Source organism: Mus caroli, chromosome 17, assembly GCF_900094665.2.
Source record: "Mus caroli chromosome 17, CAROLI_EIJ_v1.1, whole genome shotgun sequence".
NCBI classification, from domain to species: Eukaryota; Metazoa; Chordata; class Mammalia; order Rodentia; family Muridae; genus Mus; species Mus caroli.
In genome coordinates, this window is record NC_034586.1 from 8303405 (window position 1) to 8325301 (window position 21897).

General features: G+C 46.3%; 1 protein-coding gene and 1 pseudogene across 3 annotated transcripts in view; one reads left to right on the forward strand and one right to left on the reverse strand.

Annotated features, from left to right (window-relative positions):
* The window catches only part of Pde10a (phosphodiesterase 10A), a 446975-nt gene that overhangs the window by 404202 nt on the left and 20876 nt on the right, over window positions 1–21897 (reverse strand). The gene's annotated exons all lie outside the window — the stretch shown is intronic.
* LOC110283917 lies at window positions 801–2917 on the forward strand (annotated as a pseudogene).

A 21897-nucleotide genomic window follows, 5' to 3' on the forward strand; every position in this document is an offset into this window, starting at 1 on the left:
ACAGTGACTGGCACAGAAACAAACACTGTTGCAGCTGATGCAGATGCTGGGAATCCCCACACATCATCCTTGTCTGTGGGTTAATGTGGGTAATGGGAAGTGCTAGGTATTGGGTCCAAGTAAGAGGGGCAAATGGTTGGGGTGGGGATGACACACAACTTTAATGCCAGCACTCAGGAGGCAGAAACAGGCAGATCTCTGAGTTCAGAGCCAGTCTGTTCTACAGAGCAAGTTCTAGGACAGCCAGGGCTACACAGAGAATCTCTGACTCAAAAAAGGGGGGAGGGGCGAATGGTTTCTTCCTCTGGCATCCAGTATTTCTCAAGGCAGCAGAGTTCTCAGAGATGTGAAGACGGTCGACCCTCTTGCCTGGTTGTTCTCAATGAGCCCCATGCTTTTCCGTGGAATTCAACGTTCCTATGAAGGCTCATTAGAACCAGTCCAGGGATGTAAGCTCAGCCAGTCTGTTTTGTTGACAGAGAAGTTGCCCCATTCCACAGCCTTCTCATGAACATGGGCATGCGCCTTGAATTTGTCAGGGGAAAGAAATCATAAGTTTAAATACCTCATCTTAGCAGGATCCAGTCCTACCAGATTTGGGTACACATGTACACTTCGCAACTTGGCAGCCACCCTGGACCACACTCCTCCAAGAAGCTGATCTAACATGGCAGCAGGAGAATGCACCAAGCATGAGGCCAACGTGGTACTGCTGCATGCAGGGGCAGAAGAACTGGGCTACAGAATCAGCCAAGGGGTCCACAGATCCCTGGATAATAAATATATGGGCTACACCCCCAATGGGGTATTATTTGTCCATTAAGAAGTGCATTAAGGAGCAGGCACATAAGTTTGTTGAGCATTATTTTAGCTCTGAGAATATGGATGGACGCAACCTTGCCTTGAATGTCCTTCAGAGACTTTGTGCAGCAACTGAACAACTCAGCCTCCAGGTGGATGGTAGAGCGGAGTGCCTTGTAGAAATCCATAGCATAGTCTCAGAGAAGGATGTTTCTTCATTTGAAATCCAACATGGTGGGTTTGTGAAACAACTGTTGCTGTATTTGACATCTAAGAGTGTAAAGGACGCTGTCGGCAGAGATCTGACTAAAGCCTTTCCTTCACATTTTTTTTCTTGTCCACTTCCTGGAGAAGAGTCTGTCGGAAGAGTAGAACCAGTGGGCCACGCGCTTTGGTTGGCTCTGGTTCACAAGATGAACAACCGTCTCAATCACATGGAGCGATTTCCAGTCAGAGTGCATGATTTCCCTCGTGGAAACGGAGCTGGAGGCGGAGGATCACAAGCCTTAAAATTTTTCAACACACATCAATTAAAAGGTCAGTGACAAAGACACCCAGACTGTGCAAATGGGAAGCCGTAGAAAGGCGGGCCTGTCAAGACTGATCCCCCATCTCTGGTGCAAGCTATTGAGAGATACCTTGTTTGTTTGTTGTTGCTCTTTTTAAAAATTTTTTTTAAAGTTTTGTTTTGTTTTGGCGCTTTTGACTCAGGATTTTAAAACTGGCGTGGTGAAGCGGTCGGTTAGAGCAAACATCCCCCAAAGTCCTACAGTGTGGCTGAGCAGTTTGACTGTGCATTGGTTTTTTGGTTTTGTTTTGTTTTGTTTTAATAGTCATTCCAAATACTCATGAACTACATGGTTAAAGGAATTCCCTCACGCTCCCAAAAGGCACCCCCACTCCTAAGAGGAGGATGGCCAAGTCCACGCCATGAGTCCACACTGGGCAAGGTGACAGCATTGCTTCTGTGTAAATTATGTACTGCAAAAGTTTTTTTTAATCTTCCACCTTAATACTTCCTCATTTTTGTTTTTAATTTCTGAATGGTCAGCCATCATGGCTCCCCCCTTTTTTTGTCCCCCAGCTTGATGTATAAAGGCTTTGGTCTCTCCGGGAGCAGGTTGAGGTGTTGAGGCAGCCAGGGCTGACCTGTACACTGACTTAAGACCATTTTAATAAATGCACACACCTTACAAACAAACAAACAAACAGATGAAGTTTCACGCCTTAGAAAAATTAATGGCTAAGGCTATCATGGATTTCAGATTAGTGGACCTTCCACGAGGCCTGCCCTTTTATAAGTGGATGTTACAGCAGGGAGCTTCATTGACATCTCATGATTTATTTGACATTGATCCTGGTGTAGCCATATCAGCTTATCACCTATAAGACATTGTCTGACAGAAGAAAAGACTGGAGCAGGATAAATCCCAAACCAGAGAGAGTCTACAGTATGCATCAGAAACTCTCACGGTGAATGGTTGCTCAGTGGAACATCTGGGATTGGATTTTATGCTGCCTGGGTTTCCCAACATTGAATTAAAGGAAGGAGGGAAGGATATTCCAGTTACTATCCATAATTTGGAAGAATACCTGAGATTGGTGATATCCTGGCACTAAATAAAGGCATTTGTCGGCAGTTTGACTCATTCAGAGATGGATTTGAATCAGTCTTCCCACTCAGCCATCTTCAGAACTTCGACCCAGAAGAGATGGACCAGCCCCCGTGTGGCAATAATGCAGACACTTGGGATGCAAAGACATTGATGGGATGCCGCAGGCCTGATCATGGCTGTACTCATGATAGTCGGGCTGTGAAGTTCTTGTTTGAGATTCTCAGTAGCTTTGATAATGAGCAGCAAAGGTTGTTTTTCCAGTTTGTGACTGGTAGCCCACAATTGCTGGTTGGAAAATTTCGGAGTTTAAATCCACCTCTGACGATTGTGCAGAAGACATTTGAATCAACAGAAAACCCAGATGACTTCTGACTGTCTTACTGTCTGTAATGACTTATGTGAACTATCTTAAGTTGCTGGACTACTTGAGCATTGAGATAATGTGTGACAAACTGTAGATAGCAGCAAGAGAAGGCTAACAGTTGTTCCATCTTTCCTGATCACTACAAGAAATCAGAGTCTGTCTGTTACAGCAAAAGAGAAAAAAATAATGCTTGCTTTTCTGTGTCACCTGAGTCAAGGAAGCATCCTCCCTCTTGTAGAAAAATGGCTTGCAGATTACAATTCATAACAGCCCTGTGAACTTAAGTGATCAGGCCCTAAAGTATTGTGGTGATGAGGTTTCTTTAGCAAGTTCTTGTTTAAATTATCATTTATTTGATGAGTGAAGTTTTTAACTTCCTTTGCTGTATGAAATTTCAAAGGGATGGGTTTTTTTTTTCAGGCTGGAACAATAGATGTCGCCATGAATTTAAAAAAAAAAGACAAAATTATATTCTTTATAGGAAAATATATGGAGTTGAAATAAAATAAGGCAGACTCAACAAGATGGAGAGTATGTGCTTTCTCTTGTGTGCAGAATATACATTTTTCTAAAAAGACATGAAAGGAGAACGGACACTATTTAAGAAGGAGGGGACCAGAGGATGCGAGAGGGAGACGAGAGGAGGTAATCAGGGAAGTGAATGTGTTCAAAATTCACTGTATATGTATATGATGCTCCTTGCCATGACACCTACTCATCTGTACAATTAATACACACTAATAAAACTAGTTAAGAAATAAAAACTAGAGCTGGGCAGTGGTGGCGCATGCCTTTAATCCTGGCACTTGGGAAGCAGAAGCAGGTGAATTTCTGAGTTCAAGGCCAGCCTGGTCTACAGAGTGAGTTCCAGGACAGCCAGGGCTACACAGAAAAACCCTGCCTTGAAAAANNNANAAGGAGAAAGAAAGAAATAAAGAAAAGAAAGAAAAGAAAGAAGGAAGGAAGGAAGGAAGGGAGGGAGGGAGGGAGGGAGGGAGGGAGGGAGGGAGGGAGAGAGAGAGAGAGAGAGAGAGAGAGAGAGAGAAAGAAAGAAAGACAGGCTAAAACAATTAGTATACAGTTATTGTAGTTGTTGTTTTAAGTAATGACAATGTCCTTAGCATAGGAGGAAGGAATTCTGTCTGCATCCTAGACAGCCACCCTGAGGTCTCAGAAAGGCTCTGCTATATTTTAAGCCTAGGTAGGGCCCCCTGCAGATCTATACCTAAAAAGCTTGGTCCCCAGATTAAGGAAGCATTGCTGACTAGCATGTCCCCCTAAAGGGTAGGAGGGAAGCTCAGCTCGGGCCCTTGAGTACATCTTTGAGACCAGATGCAGCTGCTATTATCTGGATGAGGGGGTACAAGGAGGTATCTTCCGAAGACTTCAGAGCACAAGATCAGGAAGTGGTGGCTAAGCTGCCACAGCCCACAGTAGCTTTTGCTCCTGAGTCTTCAAACGGTTCAGTTTTTCTCAGCCTCTTAAAAAGATTTCTCATCAGAATTCAATCTTACACCACACACAAAATAAACTTACATATTCTAAACAATGTGTCCTTAATATGAGTTATGTAACTTTTTATAACTCACAGAGGAAATATTTCATCAGAAACATGGAGACAGGACATGGCCCAATCCAGTAGGACTCGATAAACATTTGTTGAGCAAATGAAGTCAACCAGAGTATTTGGTGACTCAGCAGTGAGCAGTTGCGTTGATGAACAGACACAGATGGAAGAAGAGCTGTCACTCACCAAGAACAGATACTCAGGGTTTAAGAAGAAGAAGAAAAAAAGAGGTTCTAGAAGCAGGATATGGTTGTTGGTTGGTGTCGATTGTCAGCTGCACAGGGTCTAGAATCGCACTACAGGACAAACCTTAAGCATGTGTACGAGGAATTTTCTAGATTGGGTTAACTGAGGTGGGAAGGTTCTCTCTAAATATGGTTGATGCTATTCCAGGAGCTTGGGTCCTGGGCTGGATGAAAAAAAGAAAGCGAGTGGAGGAGCATCGGTGCTCTCTTCTCTCTGCCCCGCTCCTCCCACTCCTCCCCACCCCCCCCACCCCCACCCCAGGGTGTCATGTGACCCATCTACTTTCTGTTCTTATCACTGTGAAGGGCTACGGCCTTGAACCTGAGTCAAAACCAAACCTTCCTGGCTTATTTTGCTTTTGCCACACATTTTTTGCCAAGCAATTTTGCCGGGCGTTTTATGGCAGCCGTTTGAAAACTGACCAACACAGGGGCCAGCCGTAAAGAGCCTGGACAACTCTAACAATTGCTGGCCATCCTGTCCTTGCTGGTTGCTGAAATTCTCGCTGGCAGAGTGGACTCAGGACTCTGAATGGGGCTGCAGGAAGCCTAATACCAGAGATCTGAAACAATGTCCCTTAACATAGACCCTGCAGCACAAAAAAGCCTCTAGGAGTCTCTCTGTAGAGATTTCAGAAGTCAAAGGCCATAGGCAACCTAAATGTGTCCCACAGTGCCTCCTCAAACTATGGAGGGACCTTTGAGAGCTGAGCCTTTTCATCCTGGAGCAGAATGTGAGGATGCTGTGTCTGAGGCAAAGCTAGAATAAACAGGCAGAGTCCAGCCATACCCACTACCGTGATTTGCTATTGACAGCAAGAAGTCTATTGGTAATTATGGCACCTCTGTGTAAACATGGAAATATAGTCAGCTCTCTGATCCAAATCCCTTCATGTTTTTATTAGAATGGTTATTCTTCTTATAGTGGCCTTATTTTACTGAAATAGAAATATGAAAAATTGCAATTAAAGCTGACTTTGGACATAAGTGTGGCTAAGCTTGGAAGAGTCTCAGCTATGGCTCTCAAGATTTTGGAGCTCACTAAACAATAGGGCCTCATCCTTGGGTGGCCTTCTAGGTCCCCAGACCCTAGGGAACACACCTGGTGCTCTTCTCAATGAGAGAGGCCTGATCTGCTCCAAAACACTGTGTCCTCAGCCCCTAGTGAAGTATCTACTAAAGAGGGGAAAATAAAGAATTAATAAAACATTTAGTACATTCAAAAATTTTTTAAAAGAAAAGAAAAGAAAAATAGAAGTTAATAGGCTGTGTGTGGTGGTGCATGCCTTTAATCCCAGGAGGCAGAGGCAGGTGGATCTCTGTGAATTCAAGGCCAGCCTGGTATACAAAGTGAGTCCAGGTCAGCCCGGGCTCTGTTACACAGAGCAATCCTGTCTTGAAAAACAAAACATTTTAGATAGATAGAGATATATATTTGTTTCTGTGTGTATAATACTATATATACTAAAACTATATATGCTATATATAGTACTACATATATAGTAAAACTATATATAGATAAAGAGAGAGAATAAAAAATAAAGAGAAAAAATAGAACCAAATAACACACACACACACACACACACACGCACAAACTTTCTATAAATAACTAGGTCGACTGATCTACATATATGTGTAGGAAGATAAGTTGGGTGGAATGGGAAATGAGATTCTCTTTAGAAAAGAAAGATTGAGGAGATGGCTGGTGTACAATGAAGGGCTGGAGAGAGGGCTTGTCGGTTGAGAGCACTCACTGCTCTGGCAGAGGACCTGTGTTCAATTGTAAGCACCCACATCAGGCAGTTCATGACTGTCACTTCAGTTCCAGATTCTCCAATACCCTCTGGCACACACATGGTACACATAAACTCAGGCAGGCACACATGCATACACAGGCAAAGGAAGGAAGGAAGGATGGAGGGAAGGCAAGACAGACAGACAGACTGACTGTACCCCCCTCATTATAGTGCTGCAGACAGCAAAGGTACCGGAAACAGCCAGGCACAGTGGTGTACACCTTTAATCCAAGCTCTTAGAGGGTTGGGGGAAAGCAGAGGCAGGTGGAACTCTGTGAGTTCAAGTGAGATCCAGGCCAGAGAAGACTACATAGTGAACCCCTATTTAAAAACAAAAATAAAATAAACAAACAACAAAAGCTGAAAACAAATGTCCATCAACAAGGAACTTGCAGTGGGCCTGCCTGGTGCTGCTTGTATTCTGTAGCTAAAGCTGGTTCCTTGAGGTGTGGTGGCCCCCAACCTAAGATGTGCTTACATAACTCAAGTGACGCCATGTTCACCTCTCCCCAATTTAACTGCTAAATAAAAGACTAGAGCTTGTGATTGGTCAGTAAAGGGAGTAAGATGGGTCTGGAGGTTCAAGAGTAGGCTGCAGATAGGAGAAGAAAGAGGATAGATGGGGAAGAGGAAGCCACGGTGGACCAGAACCGCATGGCCATGAGGAACAGCAAGTAAAGGGGGGTTATAGCTGGGGGATACGTTAGAATACCCCGAGATCTGCCCAATCTAGGCATTTGGCTTATAAACAAAATATTTGGGTTGTGTATCTTTCATATGGGCTTATCATTAATCTCAGCAACAGAAAATGACTGGATAAAGTTGTGTCTCCACCACAGAATACTACACAATCAACTCAAAGAATTAATCAGAACACACACGTTAACATGGTGAAATTCCTAGAAATTACAGTTGGTTGAACCAAGATACTGAAACTACAGATGATGTTCCTTCCCAAAAGACCCCAGAGAAACTACCTGTAAATGACACAATAACTTCATGGATATCACATAGTAACTTCATACATATGCATATCCATGGATATCACACAGTAACTTCACATGTGTGCATGTGTTCATGTAACTTCATACATATGCATATCCATGGATATCACACAGTAACTTCATATATGTGCATGTTCATGGATACCACACAGTAACTTCATACATATGCATATCCATGGATATCACACAGTAACTTCACATGTGTGCATGTTCATGGATACNATATCACACAGTAACTTCACATGTGTGCATGTTCATGGATACCACACAGTAACTTCATACATATGCATATCCATGGATATCACACAGTAACTTCATATATGTGCATGTTCCTGGATACCACACAGTAACTTCATATATATGCATATTCATGGATATCACATAGTAACTTCATATATATGCATGTCCATGGATATTATAGAGTAACTTCATATATCTGCATGTTCACAGATATCATACAATAACTTCATATATGTGCTTGTCCATAGACATCACACAGTAATTTCATATATGTGCATGTCCATGGATATCAGCATCCCTCTCTCTCTAAACCCCCTTCTTCTTCAGGGCACTAGTAAATTCAGACAAGACTCACGTGCAAAGGGTTCCCTCACCTGCATATGTGTATGCCTATGTGCCTATATCCACAATTTAGCAATATAGGATCTGACGTTTTACACTAATGAGACTATTGAAGGTCAGCAAGATGTCCCAGCAGGTCACAGCTCTTGCCATGCAAACCTTACCACCTAAGTCCAGTCCTCAGAACCCAGGGTAGAGAGAGAGAACCAATCCCTGAGAGTCGTTCTCTGATCACTCGTACAAGTGCACGGTGGTACAAACACACCAACACTTGCACTTTATGTGTGTGTGCATATACATGATAATAATAAATAATTTGAAATATTTGCATCAACACAACCAGTAACTCTATATTTCTTTATAAAGAAAAAATATAGAGGCAAATCATTGTAAGCTTGTGTCACTTGGTTTTATCTGGCGGTTGCTCTCATCCCTCTCACTTTGAAGAGGTGTGAAAGAAAAGATGTTTTCTTGTGGGTGTGTTATCTGTCTAGGTGTCCTGACATCGCAGCCTCCAGCATCATCTGGTAGCTTGACCCTGTACAACTGTCCCCAAACCCTTCTCTAGGCCATGAGTCCTCCTGGAAAATCACAGAGAACCAATACAGCCAAGAAAATTTTCTTTGCAGCCAGTTACTTGAACTACTCTCATTCTATCCAGCCCTGAGCTTTGGGGAGTAAAGGAACCTGGGCATTGAGGGTGTCATGAGATTCCTAGCCCTGGGCAGTCAAGTCAACTAGAAATCTTGTTCATGAGAGCCAACAAGTCTTCCCCTGGGAGCAACCCCCAACCTGAGGCAGGTGCTCTGGGCGTTCACTAGTCAAGAACTATTCAAATGGCTGAGGAAACGGCTCAGTCAGTAAAGTGTTTGCCTTCCAAACATGAAGTCTTGAGTTCAATCCCCAGGGCCCACATGGAGAGGGGAAAAAAAAAGCAGGGTGTGGTGGCACCTGTCTATGAGGAGGCTGCTTGTCGTTCAGAATAAAGACCTGTGCTCTGGTGTCTTCAGCTCATTTCTGGTCTCTAGTACCAAGGCTCCAATTTGCACACCACTACATCTTTGCAGATGGGCTGGCCTGAATACATGTGGAAATGAAACATATTAAAACCCACACACACGCCGTGAAAAATCATCTAGGCACAGGCAGACATCCTGGTAACCACTGGCCAGCTTCCTGGCCAAGCGTGAAGTGTAAGTGGGGAAATCCGCCCAAACCATTTCACTGTGGAAGTGGAGAACACTGGAACCAGCACTGCCAACTTACACATCTGCTCCTGGAAAGTTCCAGAGAGGCTCTGGTACAGTTCTCCACTGAGCTGTGTCTGTTGGACGCCGGGTCTGGAATTCTGGGCCAGTTTCCTGTTTCCCTTCACAATGCGGGTGCACAATCTTAGCATTGACTTTTTCTCTGCCTGACGCTGTCCACCGTGCCTGCAGAGCACACCCTGTGGGCTTATGCTTTCTCTCGAACCTTCTGGCTAATGCATCCCTGCGTTGCCTTCTACACCCTGCCCATCCGCCCATGCTACGCATCTCTGAAGAAAATACAACTACACATGTGTACAGAATATATGGTATTGACTAACAACACACACAGTTCAATAAGCCTACCACTCACAGACTAGGGAAAAGGTCATTTTTGCTCAACATTAAAGTGCCAATTGACCATTTTTCCATGAAAAATACGTAAAAGATTTCAATGGTTTCCTCCTCTACACACAACCCCAAGGCCGGTGAGATGGCTTGGCAGTTAAGAGCACTGGCTGCTCTCCCAGAGGTCGTGAGTTCAAGTCCCAGCAACCACATGGTGACTCACAACCATCTACAGGGGGATCTGACGCCCTCTTCTGGCATGTGGATGTATATGCAGCAGAGCACTCATGCATTAAAAAATAAAGAAAATAAACACAACCCCACAGACTTTTGGGTTACTACGCACAGTCTTCCACTTCCTGCTCTAGATCAGGGAGAATGCACATGGAGCTAGCAGGGAGTCTGGGCAGTGCACCTAAGTCTGATCCCAGGCAGTTGTCTAATTCAGACAAGCTACTTAATTTCTCCTTGATGCAGTTTTCTCATAAAGAGGGATAGTAATGTCACCACTCTTTGGGGTGTTGTGAGAATTAAATGTGTTAACCCCAAGACAATGCTCAGATTGACAGTCGGCCAGTTGGCCGGTGAGGGGCTAGGAACGGAGTTCACTGAGCCCGCAAAGGGGTCATTGAGGAGACGCTTTTGAAAGCAGTAGAAATCACTAGTGCTCCAGTGGCATGAACTCTCCACTCAAACCAGACCCACCGACCCTTTCTGAGGGCTCCAAGCTGATGCATTTCCTCATGGTGTCTGCCAGCAGAATGCATGACATATCTCCCACAGCTGCTCTTCTTCCTCCACTGTACAAGCCCCACACATTGCCTCCCCTGAGCACTCTAGGCAGGAGCTCTGTGATCCTCATCATGGTGAAGGTATCATGCACTGTACTGGGTACATGTGACTTGGGAATAGACTGCCCCTTGTACACCCTTTGCCCTTCATAGTGTGAGTGGTTTTTGTTTCTCTCCTAGAAACTGTTGAGTATTTCCTATTGACCCATTTATTAAATGTTCCAGCTAGGTGGATCAGGGTTCCGCCATCTGGCATGTGTACTGGAAATCATAACCTAACTAAAAATGCCAATCTATGATGAATATGCACAGGCACATATACATATTTGCTAGATAATGGAGGACTCAGCAGAATTTTCTATTCTCCTGCACATGCGTCAAGGTCGCTATTCTCTGCCACACGTTCTGCCCCTGCTCTGGACATTTGTTTCATTTGCTGTTGACTTAGACAAAGCCTCCAGCTTTGACGTCTTCCTTTGAATCACTCTTGGAAAAACGGCTGCCGGCTCTGACTCCAGCCACTCACTCAACACTCGGCCGACACCTATATGCCTAAAGTGTTTTCAAAGCAGCAGTGTGCTGGTAAGTACAGAAGGCAGACTCTCTGGGAAGGAGACCTGACTTCTAGGGTTGGCCAATCTCCACAGTGGAATTAAAGCCAGGTCTGCCCTAACACTTGAGATGAGAAACCCATTCCAACAGCTGATGAATTAGGAGCGATACGGGTGTGATGTGAATTCCAGTTCTTTCCTGTCCCTCAGAAACCGGGTGGGTGCAGCAGAGGCGAGCAAATCTCACGCACCCTCCCCCCAGAACAGTGAGACAAACACACCCATCTACACCAGTCCACGGGGATTGGCTCAAGCAAATCTACAAGCCAGGAAGCCCCTCAACCTGCTGCATGCAAACAAAGCAGACGGTGGGGTTAATCTCAGCCTGATGGCCCAAGAACCCGGAGAAACTGCAGGAGGTAACAGCAGATCCAAGAGGAGGAGTTTGTCTCTCCTCCACCAATCTGAAGCCTCCATCCTACCAGAAGCTTCCCTGCCCTGGTTAGTAACCGTTTCCCCCTCATTCCATCTTCTGGTTCACATGTTGACAACGTCCTCCCAGCCTTATTAAGCTGGCCCAGATATGTAGGTGTCCCTTAACCCAACCAGGATACCATCTTTAATCGGCAATTACTACTCTCCTTCCAGCCTTTCAGGGTAACCCAAGCCACGTGTCCATGGCCTACTGATGGTCCCTTCCCTTCAGCTCTTCCCTATTGTCTTAGTCAGGGTTCCCATTGCTGTGAAGAGACTCCATGACCACAGCAACTCTTATAAAGAAAACCCTCTCATCGGGGCTGGCTTACAGTTCAGAGGGTTACTCCACTGTCATCGTGGCAGGAAGCATGGCGACATACAGCAGACATGGTGCTGGCAAAGGAGATGAGAGTGCTGCATCTTGATTCCCAGGCAGCAGGAGACTGTGTGCCACACTGGGCATAGTTTAAACATATGAGACCTCAAACCCTGCCCCCACAGTGGACCACTTCCTCCAATATGGCCACACCTCCTAACAGTGCCACTCCTTATGGACCAAGCATTTAAACACATGCATCTATGGGGTGAGGCGTTCATATCCAAACCACCATATCTATTCTGCTCTTCTCTGGCATAGCTCTTTATTCTCTTTCCCTTGCACACTGGGGAGAGTCACAATGGACCCCGAGGCTGTGAATATGCTCTCTCCCATAGCAAACCTCCGCCAAGTCTTCACAAGGGGGTGTTTCAAGAGAACACACAATGCTTGTGTGTTTCCTCACAGCTAACCTGTGACTGGACCATCGTCATTGGGCTTTCTGTCTTAATACTACGCGTCACGAAGTTTCAGAATGGAGCATTCCAAACTCCATCTTCCCATAACCTCTGTGGTTTTTAAAACACAGTTTTCATAACATGTTGAATTTTACAAATACACCTGCCATCTGCTATAGTTTTCTTTTATCTGGTAATAGTTTTTAGCTTTTTACTCAAAGGTCTTATCTATACCATAAGCTTTGGTCCCCAGGGTGTCACTATTAGGAGGTGAGGGATATTTAGTAGAGGGGCACAAAAGAAAGACCTTAGTCATTGGGGGCATGCCCCTAAAAGTTATTATAGATCCTCACCGTTCCTCTCTCTCACTTTTTTTCTATCCAGGAGGTACATGTTCTACCACCCCATCATACACAGACCAAAGCCATGAGGCTGACTGATCAGAAACCAAAACCTCTTGACCCTGCAGGATGAAATCAGAATTTTCTCTTTATAAGATGCTTGCCTCAGGCATTCTGTTACAGTATGTTTCAGATGTAATATCCTCTCTTAGATCGCAGCTAACGATATGGGCTAACAGGGACCACCCATGCTTTCTACTTGCTGCAACCCCCAGGTCTGCAGGGAGTGTCCTTGTGTGACTTAGCTTAACTCAGCCGTGATGTGAGGGTTTCAGAGACTGTCTTGTAGGAAATGGACAGCTCTCAAAAGCTCCCAGGCACTGCAGTGCTACAGGAGCATACGGAGCCACTGCTGGAGATCAGAGCTGCCTGGCTAATGTGGTATCTGTGAGCGGGAACCTTGCCCAGGCTTCTGGCTCTCCACAGGGGGAAAGGAAAAGCTGGGATATGTCAAGGATCCTTGCCTTTGGTGTGGGAGGATTGAAATGCCCCTCTTCCCTGACCCCTACATCCTGGAACAGAAAGAGACACTCCCTTCTTCCAGCTTGAAGGGGAAGAATAAAATACAGATAGGCAGAGAGAGAGTGTGTGTGTACTTTGTTACTGGCTTGAGTAGGCACTAGCCATCTTACCCTCTATTCACAGCCATATCCTACAGCTCGCAGCCTGCAAGCTGAGCCACCTTGTACAGGTCAAGGGACTTCTCTGATTATGTATCTTATTCAAAGTATAGTCTTGAATAGGAAGGAGGTAGTAACAGAGGCAGCAACTTCAGCCAGCATTCTGGACAACCCTAGTGTGTACCTAAGTTTGAAAAATCACAGCCCTATGTGGTGTAGAGTCTTGTTCTTTTGAAGAAGCCAAAGCCTTCCTCTTCAGAAATGCAATGGGACTGGGTGGTGCCTCTAACACCAATCCTCCAAGAAGTGGAAGACCCCAGAGGCATGTAGGGTTCCTTCTTGGCAGCCTCAGAACAAAGATGCAGAGTCTGCCCCCCACCCCCACCCCCACCCCCACCCCAACACTTCACACTAGGAATCCATCAGAGGATAGATGCGTGATGACATCAGAATGCTCGAGGTCCAATCATCTACAGGCTATCCCTCTGTGCACACAGCCTTCCACGTGTGAGCTCTTTGGACACATTTGAAACCAGATTATAACAATAGGAGAAGCTTAAAGCCTGGCTGATGAGCCATCACTGATGCTAAGGGTGACAGTGGCCTGAACAAGGAACCATGTGAGCTCTATGTGTAATTGCTTTTACTCCCTTAAAACAAATGTTCAGGGGTGGTGGGTGTGGCTCAGTCGGTAGAGTGCTAGGCTAGCACATCTATCATCGCAGTGCTCAGGAAGCAGGGGTGGGAAATCAGACGCTGAAGACCATCCTGACCACACACGGAGCTTAGACATGAGACCCCGTCTAAAAATGATAGTCACAAATGTCTGTATCGCCTCAGCCATACAGCTAATGGCTGGTTTATTAACTCTGGACTTCTTTCTCTTTCTATATGACTGGGCGCTTTGTTCTTGTATGGAACTTTCTCTCACTGACCCAGCCATGATGTCATGTAGCTATATTGGAAAGATCATATCACATTTTTTTCTTTGATCCCCAAGTGCTAATGTATTGGTTTAAGACCTACCTCAAGGAGGGGCATGAGTCTTTCCTGAGCTTTGGGGTTTCTGTGGATCCTTGTGAGCATGTGGGTTTTTCACTAAGTACAAATGAACCAAGTCTGCTAGTGACACCATGTGTGCCAATCCCCTACAACCTACAGGTGCAGCTTCCTAAGTTCAGATCAGCATCGTCCAGATATAATCCCCTAGCTCCGGAGAGCTTACATAGCAAGATAACATAGCCACACTGCCCTGAAGCCCCACCTCCTCAAAATGACAGCTTACCCAATACCTGAGGTATGGAGTCAGCTATTCAGTGTCCCCTGTGAGTCACAGAGAAGGCACAAGCTTGAACGCTGACAGGGAGCTTTGCTGTTTCCTGCACTCTGGGATGAGAAATATTTGGAGTGGTGGCTGGTCAGTTCTAAATCGCAAGCTCTCCTCGGTCCCTGAAGACAAGGTAGTCTTGAGAGCCAAGATTTATGTAGACGGAAAAGAAGCATCTAACTTGGAGATGTCCCTCACTTGCTAAACTTAGCACCAGTAAGCCAGAACAGCCACTGACTCCCAGATCTCAGTCTGTGGTTGGGAGGTGGTGTATGAGGCAGAGCTGCAGGAGACAGCACCTTGGCTCGGGTCAGGCACCAGGAGGACACTGACGTAACACATGGGCAGCTGCCAGCAGAACTAGCAGTGTGCTCTCTCTCCCTCGATCCCCCTCTCTCTCATGACACAGTGTGGCCCTAGAGCTCCTAAGGAAGCCCCATCTATGCCCAGTGTCACTGGGATTAAAACATGCCAAAAGTGGCTATTTGAACCACAAAGAAAAGTCTATAGCATTATCTGAGCCTTAGAGGATGTGAGAGACACTAGGCAAGGCTGTACACTAGAAGTATGTATGTATACTCACACACCACACACACACACACACACACACACACACACATACACAGACATACCACAAACATACACATATATACACACCACACACATACCACACATATACACACACATACACACACCACACACACACACACAGACATACCACAAACACACACACATGTACACACACCACACACATGTACACACACCACACACATAAACACACACACACATACCACACACACACATACACGCACATTACACACACGTACCACAAACACACATATACACACATGCACCACACACACATACACACACATACCACACATACACACACCACACACACAAACCACTTACACACCCACACATGCACCACACCACACTTTCAAGCTCAGTTTTGAAACACCAGTGCTGGGCTTGCGATGCAAATATTGCCATTACAATAACATCTCCAGCATTTTCTTTTATTTTCCCAAGAGAGATGGAAAACGGGAAGAGATGGGAAGCCACAGCCTTCGGACCTGGTCCCAGCACAAGGGTGCTGAGCACTGGGGACCACAGCAACACACCCAGCCCAGGTCAGCCTTCCAGTGTGCCTCTGCTGTGGCCTCCCATGTGGCCTCCCATGTGGGTCATGACCCACACTGGTGGGGGTAAGCCTGCCACGCCCTTCAGCCCATGCCTCACAGAAGCTCCGGGGGACTCACACACCCTAAACTATCCTTCAGGGTGCCTCCTTTGCAGTGTTCAGTAAATCTTACACTCCTATTTCTTTTGGCCATTTATTTTCATAAGAACAAAAAGGTTGTGGGTTTTCCATCCTCCACAGGCTGTGAAACGACTCAGTGCCTCCCCGATGTCCCACCCAGCATATCAGGCTCTGAGTCTAACCTTAATGGAAATCGTGAAATGAATCCGGGAGGGGCTTGAGAGCTGAACGTCAGGGTTCTGGGACTGCTGCTCCAGCTCCCAGCCTGCGCCAACAAACTCTGCTGCTCGTTAAACTTTCACTATCAGCTTGGCTGCTGTGGTTTTTGCCAGCTCTGGTCCTCTGCGATCTCTGTCCTCGGGGCAGCATTTGAAACCATCAGGCAATAGCGCTTCTTCCCATCTCTCTATGATGAATGGGGTGTGTTAACTTCTTTACGGGGAGGGTCAACTATGTAGTGCTTTTAGAGACACTTCATTTGTTAACGGAGCCCTAGGTTTACAGAATACTGAGTGTAAAGCCCAGAGTTCCGAGCTCCCCAGTCCCGTCTGCTTCCTCTCTTACGCCCCAACCTTGCATTCACACAATGCATTTGTCCCAGGCTATGGACTGATACAGAGGCTATTCCTAACTGAAGTCCACACTGAGTGTGAAGGTTGCTCAGCATGGCATGGCTGTGTGTGTCCTCGCCCTGATGGAAGCACAAAAATAGAGCTACTGCTACAAAGTCCTCTGTGGCCTGCCCCATTACCCCTCCTGAGTCCCTGGCACCCACTCACCTTAATGGCATTTCCAAAACACCAGAAAGCTAGGATCACCCTCGAAGGCACCCTTGAGTCTTGTGGTTATGATCTTGCCACACTTGTTTTTACTACTGAATAAACCTGGACTGTGTGGGTTAGCACAGCTCCCCAACCGTACTCATCTGTGGAAGAACATCTTGGCAGCTTCTAGTTTGGGGGCAATTATGAATTAAACTTCTATAAAAAAAAATTCTGTGTCATTTTGTTTGTTTATTTTATATGGAGATAGGAACTGTTTCACAATTTTTTTTAAATAGAGCATCCCAGTAGGTGCTACAGCCGAGGTTCCTACTCCTGCATCTTGTTGATAGATTATTAAACTAGGTAAACCTGAAAGAAAACTCAGCAGCCACGTGGCAGTGGCTAAGTATTTACTAAATCACACACACTTGTGGACAACAGATTTGATTCTGGATACCGGAGACAAATGTCTACCTACTATAAAGAGGACATTCGGGAGAGACAGAAAAGCAACTACAGAGTCCAAAACAGTAGGGGTTGGTATTTCTAACGCAGCGGATCTCAATCTGTGGGTCAAGAGCCCATTGGTGGGTGTCCTAACAACCCTTACACGGTCACATACCCTTACGGGGTCACATACATGATAGCCTGCATAGCAAATACTTATATTACAATTCATAACAGTAGCAAAATTACAGTTATGAAGCAGCAACAGTGATAATTCTATGGTTGTGGGGCAGGGGGATTTCACCACGACCTGAGGAACTGTATTAAAGGGTCTCAGCATTAGGAAGGTTGAGAACCACCCAGCTCTAAAGCATCGAGAGCAAGGATACCATTGCCAGAGCTGTCATCAAACCTGGGCTTCCTCCGTCCCTTTGCCCCAACATCCTCACCACTTTACCTTCATTGCTGGCTTCAGGCTGAGCATGCTGGAAGGCTGAGAACCAGCACACTTCCTATCGGAAGTTAAAGGTTTCCAGAAGCAACCTTCTGCCACCTCTGGATATCACGGAGGCAGGGACAGTTCCTGTTTTCAAAGTGCTTCGCTTGAGGCAACTTAGGGAGACACCATTGGGGAATGACTCGTGCATTCACTAAACCAGGTTTTGCTGCACAGCAAATAACCAGCCCACCCTCTCCACCTGGGTCCACTGCCCCAGGTCAGGCCCAGCTGGGTTCCATGGCTTCTCCTGGCTGATGGACCTCCTGTATTGCTTCCAGCTCTGTTGTCTCTTAGTGTGTGTCCTTCTCTGCCTGACATTGAAGGCCACACACTGTGAGTAGGGCTGTAGTAGAGGAAAGGCATGCATAGTTCATTCACTGGTGCTCTCTTCCCTGCTCCATCTCCTTGATTCTGACTTCCTTGCCTCTTACCTAGAGCTTTGCCACAATGCCAAACCATCTCTCTCTGCCGTCCCCCGTCTTGAACCTCTTTCTCCTAGTATGTCCAACTGGGCCATCTAAAACATGGAACAGGCAAGTACCTTCCTGGCTGCAAACCTTTGCTGCCTCCCCTGCCTGCCAGGTAAGTCCTAGGTCTTAGCCTTCCCCCTCTCTGTGTTCTCACCGACCTGAGTTCTGATGGCATGCCCTGCCATGGGACCTTCACATACGCTGTTCTTTCTGTCTGTAAGGCATGCCTCCTCTTAAATACAAATAAATGGAAACAAATAAACAAACAAAAAACAAAACAAAACATGTCTAGGCATTGCAGAGATGAGCAGCAGTTAAGAGCACTTGTTGCTCTTGCAGAGGGCCCAGGGTCAGTTCCCATGTGAACACATGATGGTTCACAACCATCCTTAAGCCTGGTTCCAGAAAATCTGAAGACTGCTTCTGACCTCCATGGGCACTGGGCAGGGACATGATACACAAGCAGGCAGAACACTCAAACACATACAATCAAATAATATAAATAAGTAAATAAATAAATAAATAAATAAATAAAAGCACTTTTAAAGGCTAGAGAGATTATTTGTAGAGTAAAGGATGCATCTCTCTAGCAGAGAACTAAAGTTCAGATCCGGCACACACATTGGGCAGCTCACAGCTGTCTGTAAGCACCATGAGATCTGGCGCCCCCTTGTGGACGCCCCCTGCACTATGTTCATGTGTGTAAACTCACAAACACACAAATACGCACACATAATTAAAATAAAATCTGTTTTAAAGAACACTTTCAAATTACTAACTTTTCAAATTACCAACACACACAGGGCCAACCAGAACCTGAAGGGCAGATGCAGCAGCCTGGGAAAATCCCTCTCTGTGGCTTCCACAGCCTGCTTGGGTCAGCGGCTCCTTTTCTAAAGTCTTTTTCCTAGATCCTATTTGGAAACTGAATTCTGTGGCTTCTCATGGTTTGCTTCTCCTAGTGGTGTGATGGTCTGCAGGATAATCCTAGCTCTAGAGAGTGAACTGGAATAGTAACCACCACACACACACTCACACACACTCACATATATGTACACACATTCACACATATATACAAACACACATACACATGCACACACATATATGCATACACAAGGACACACATATACACAAACATAAACACACATGCACACACAAGCACACATGCTCACATATATGTTCACACATATACACAAACACACATACACATGAACATGCACACACACACATACATACGCGAACACACACAAGGGTAATCCTACTTTCTCAGTCCAGCTGGCCTGTGGGAACCAGCCACAAACAGATCCAGGAGACTCTCACCCTTTTGTGACCAGTAGTATGGGCCCTCCAAATTGGGAAGCACCTTTGGCCACGTTCTGCCTGTTCTACCTTTGTGAATCTCATTGGGTTTTACAGTGTGACCATGTCAAAAGGCTGGAGTAGTGGGACTTCCCTTGAACACTGCTCTGTGTTCTATGAGCACAGGATTAGCACCATAGTAGACAGTTCAAACCTTACCATAGGGTCAAAAGTGAGTGGGTTCCCAAGATTCTACAGTCAAATAATGCACCTTAGCTACATCCTTGGCTACATAGCAATTAGTGCCCATGCAACCTCTGTCCCCTCGGTGTCTGATAGAATGAACAGAATCCAGAGGTTGACCAGAAGGTCCAAATCAGCCATGGAGTGGGCCACCCTGCTGTAAGCTGGTCTATGAAGGAGCACTTGCTATATATAGGGAAGCCACCTTCTAATCCCATAGGGCTCCAGAGTATGGGAGAGGAATCTCCCTGACACTTTACCTAGAGCCTCCTCCTAGAGCCCCATGGAGCACCTGCCATTGATAACTGTTATGGCAATTCCCAGTGTCTCTCTTTGCTAGATCATCTCTGATGCTTTTATCAGAAGAATTTAAGTCCAGCACACACACTCCAGGGCCCACCACCAAGCCACTTTATACCAGGACATCCTCATTAATTAGGTCACCACCATGTTTCGGGCACTATCCTGCACACTGAGAGAGTAAAAAGCACAATATATAAAAGACACAGCCCTGGCCTTGGCCTGGGAGAGTAGAAAGCTTTCTCAGGGGGTGAAGACATCGGTGGATGAACAGTAATGAAGGAGCAGAAACCCCTGTCGGAGCACAGCTGCCTTGGGGACACCGGCTCACACTGGTTCTTTTCTCCACTTCTGCTGCTTGTGGCCCGAGACACTGGAGAGCCACGGCTCTCTGAGGGTCGGTGGCCGGCTTTGGTTCTTCATTCCTCGTGACTGCCGCATCCTGTGTGCTCCCCTTCCTCCAAGAGCAGCTGCTTCTGCACTTTCAGAAAAGTGGCACCAAGCCAGGTGCTAAAGAGGGGGACCCAGAGGGCAGCCCACAGATACGTTAGCCACCACAAACAAGTCACCGTGGGAGCTGGGGAGATGGCCCAGCCAGTCACTGTGCTTGCTTTGTAAGCAGGAGTTAGACTCCCTGAAACTGAAATCAGGTGTGGTGCATTGAATTCTCAGTACGGGGAAGACAGACAGATCTGTGGAACCCACCCAGTCTGGTAAGCTCTAGACCAATAAAACACCCTCACAAAAGTAGGTAGGTGGTGTCCTCGGAACAACAGCCTAGGCCTTGTTGTTGACCCTTGACCTCCACATACCTGCACGCACAGTCAGAAACAACTGATCCCAGACATTTACAGTGTCCACGGGAAGAGCCCAGCCTCCACCGCCCTGCAAGTTTTTATTTCCTGGCTGCTTCACCCTTCCCTTTCAAGGTCCCAGCCACTCAGAAAAACTGAAGGCCACACAGCACTCTTGGGGCAGCTGAAGAGAAACATTGCCTAGCTAAGTCAGCGCCCTGCTCTGAACCAACGTGGCATGGCAGCTCGGGTCGGCCGCAGGATGGAGCGAGGTGCAGAGAGACAGTGTGTCACATCTTGGTTCGAAACCAGCAGACTGAGGCTCAACACCTCTGCTGCAGGCTGTTCTTGGCAAACAGCATCAGTATATAACAGTGAGATGTCTGCAATATGTCCTATGGAGGTCGACGCCAAGGTGAGACCATCCCTAAAGAATGTTCAGCCCTTTGCCTCCAGCGAATGGATTCCATATTCGCCTGCAGAGTTAGGCTTTCTTGGAGCTGGGTGGAGTTGGGTGGGAGGAGGCGAGGGGAAGGGAGTGGAGAGTAAAGGAGAGAGGTCACTCCAGAATTCCAGCCTGTCTCTCCCTCACTAATGATTTTGTGCAGACATGGGAAAATATATATGTTTTACCATAAAAATAGCATGAGCCATATGTCAGCTGCCCTTATGGGACCTGTCACACACCAGTCCTCCATGGCTCTATGAGAGGCAAACTGTAATTCACACAGAGATTCTGCAACTCTTTTAGCTGTCTGTAGAGTACCCGAGGGAGTGGATCTAAAATCCAGGGCCCTGGGTAATTTTCCATGTAGATGCTCCAGTTTTAGGAAGAATGTAAAGGGACCAATGAGAGCTATGGATCAGAGGGGTATGCAGTCTGCCCTACATGGCTGTTCTGAGGGAATCCCTGGAGCAGGGGTCACACATCTCTGTCCACACTGCAGCCTCTAAAGGGACCGGTCTTGAGGGTGGGACTGCCAGTCCCAGGCAGCCACCAGCTGAAGCCAGAGAAGGGCACACACAGGAGCCAGATCCTCCAGCTGCCACTGTCCCAGCAGCCAGCCTGCACAGATGAACACAAGGACAGGCCAGGATAGACTCACTGCCAGCCACTTGGATGAGAGATGACCAATCGCAGTACCCAGGTAAAGGCCCCCAAAGTGGCCCCAAATGTTGTAAGTATAATGCTTAGAGACAAGACTGACAACTGCACCCCTTAAAACCACACAAGGAGTCCATAACAGAGAATTAAGGACCATAGAAAAGGAACATAAAAACTGACAAGAAAGATGTATTCATAAAG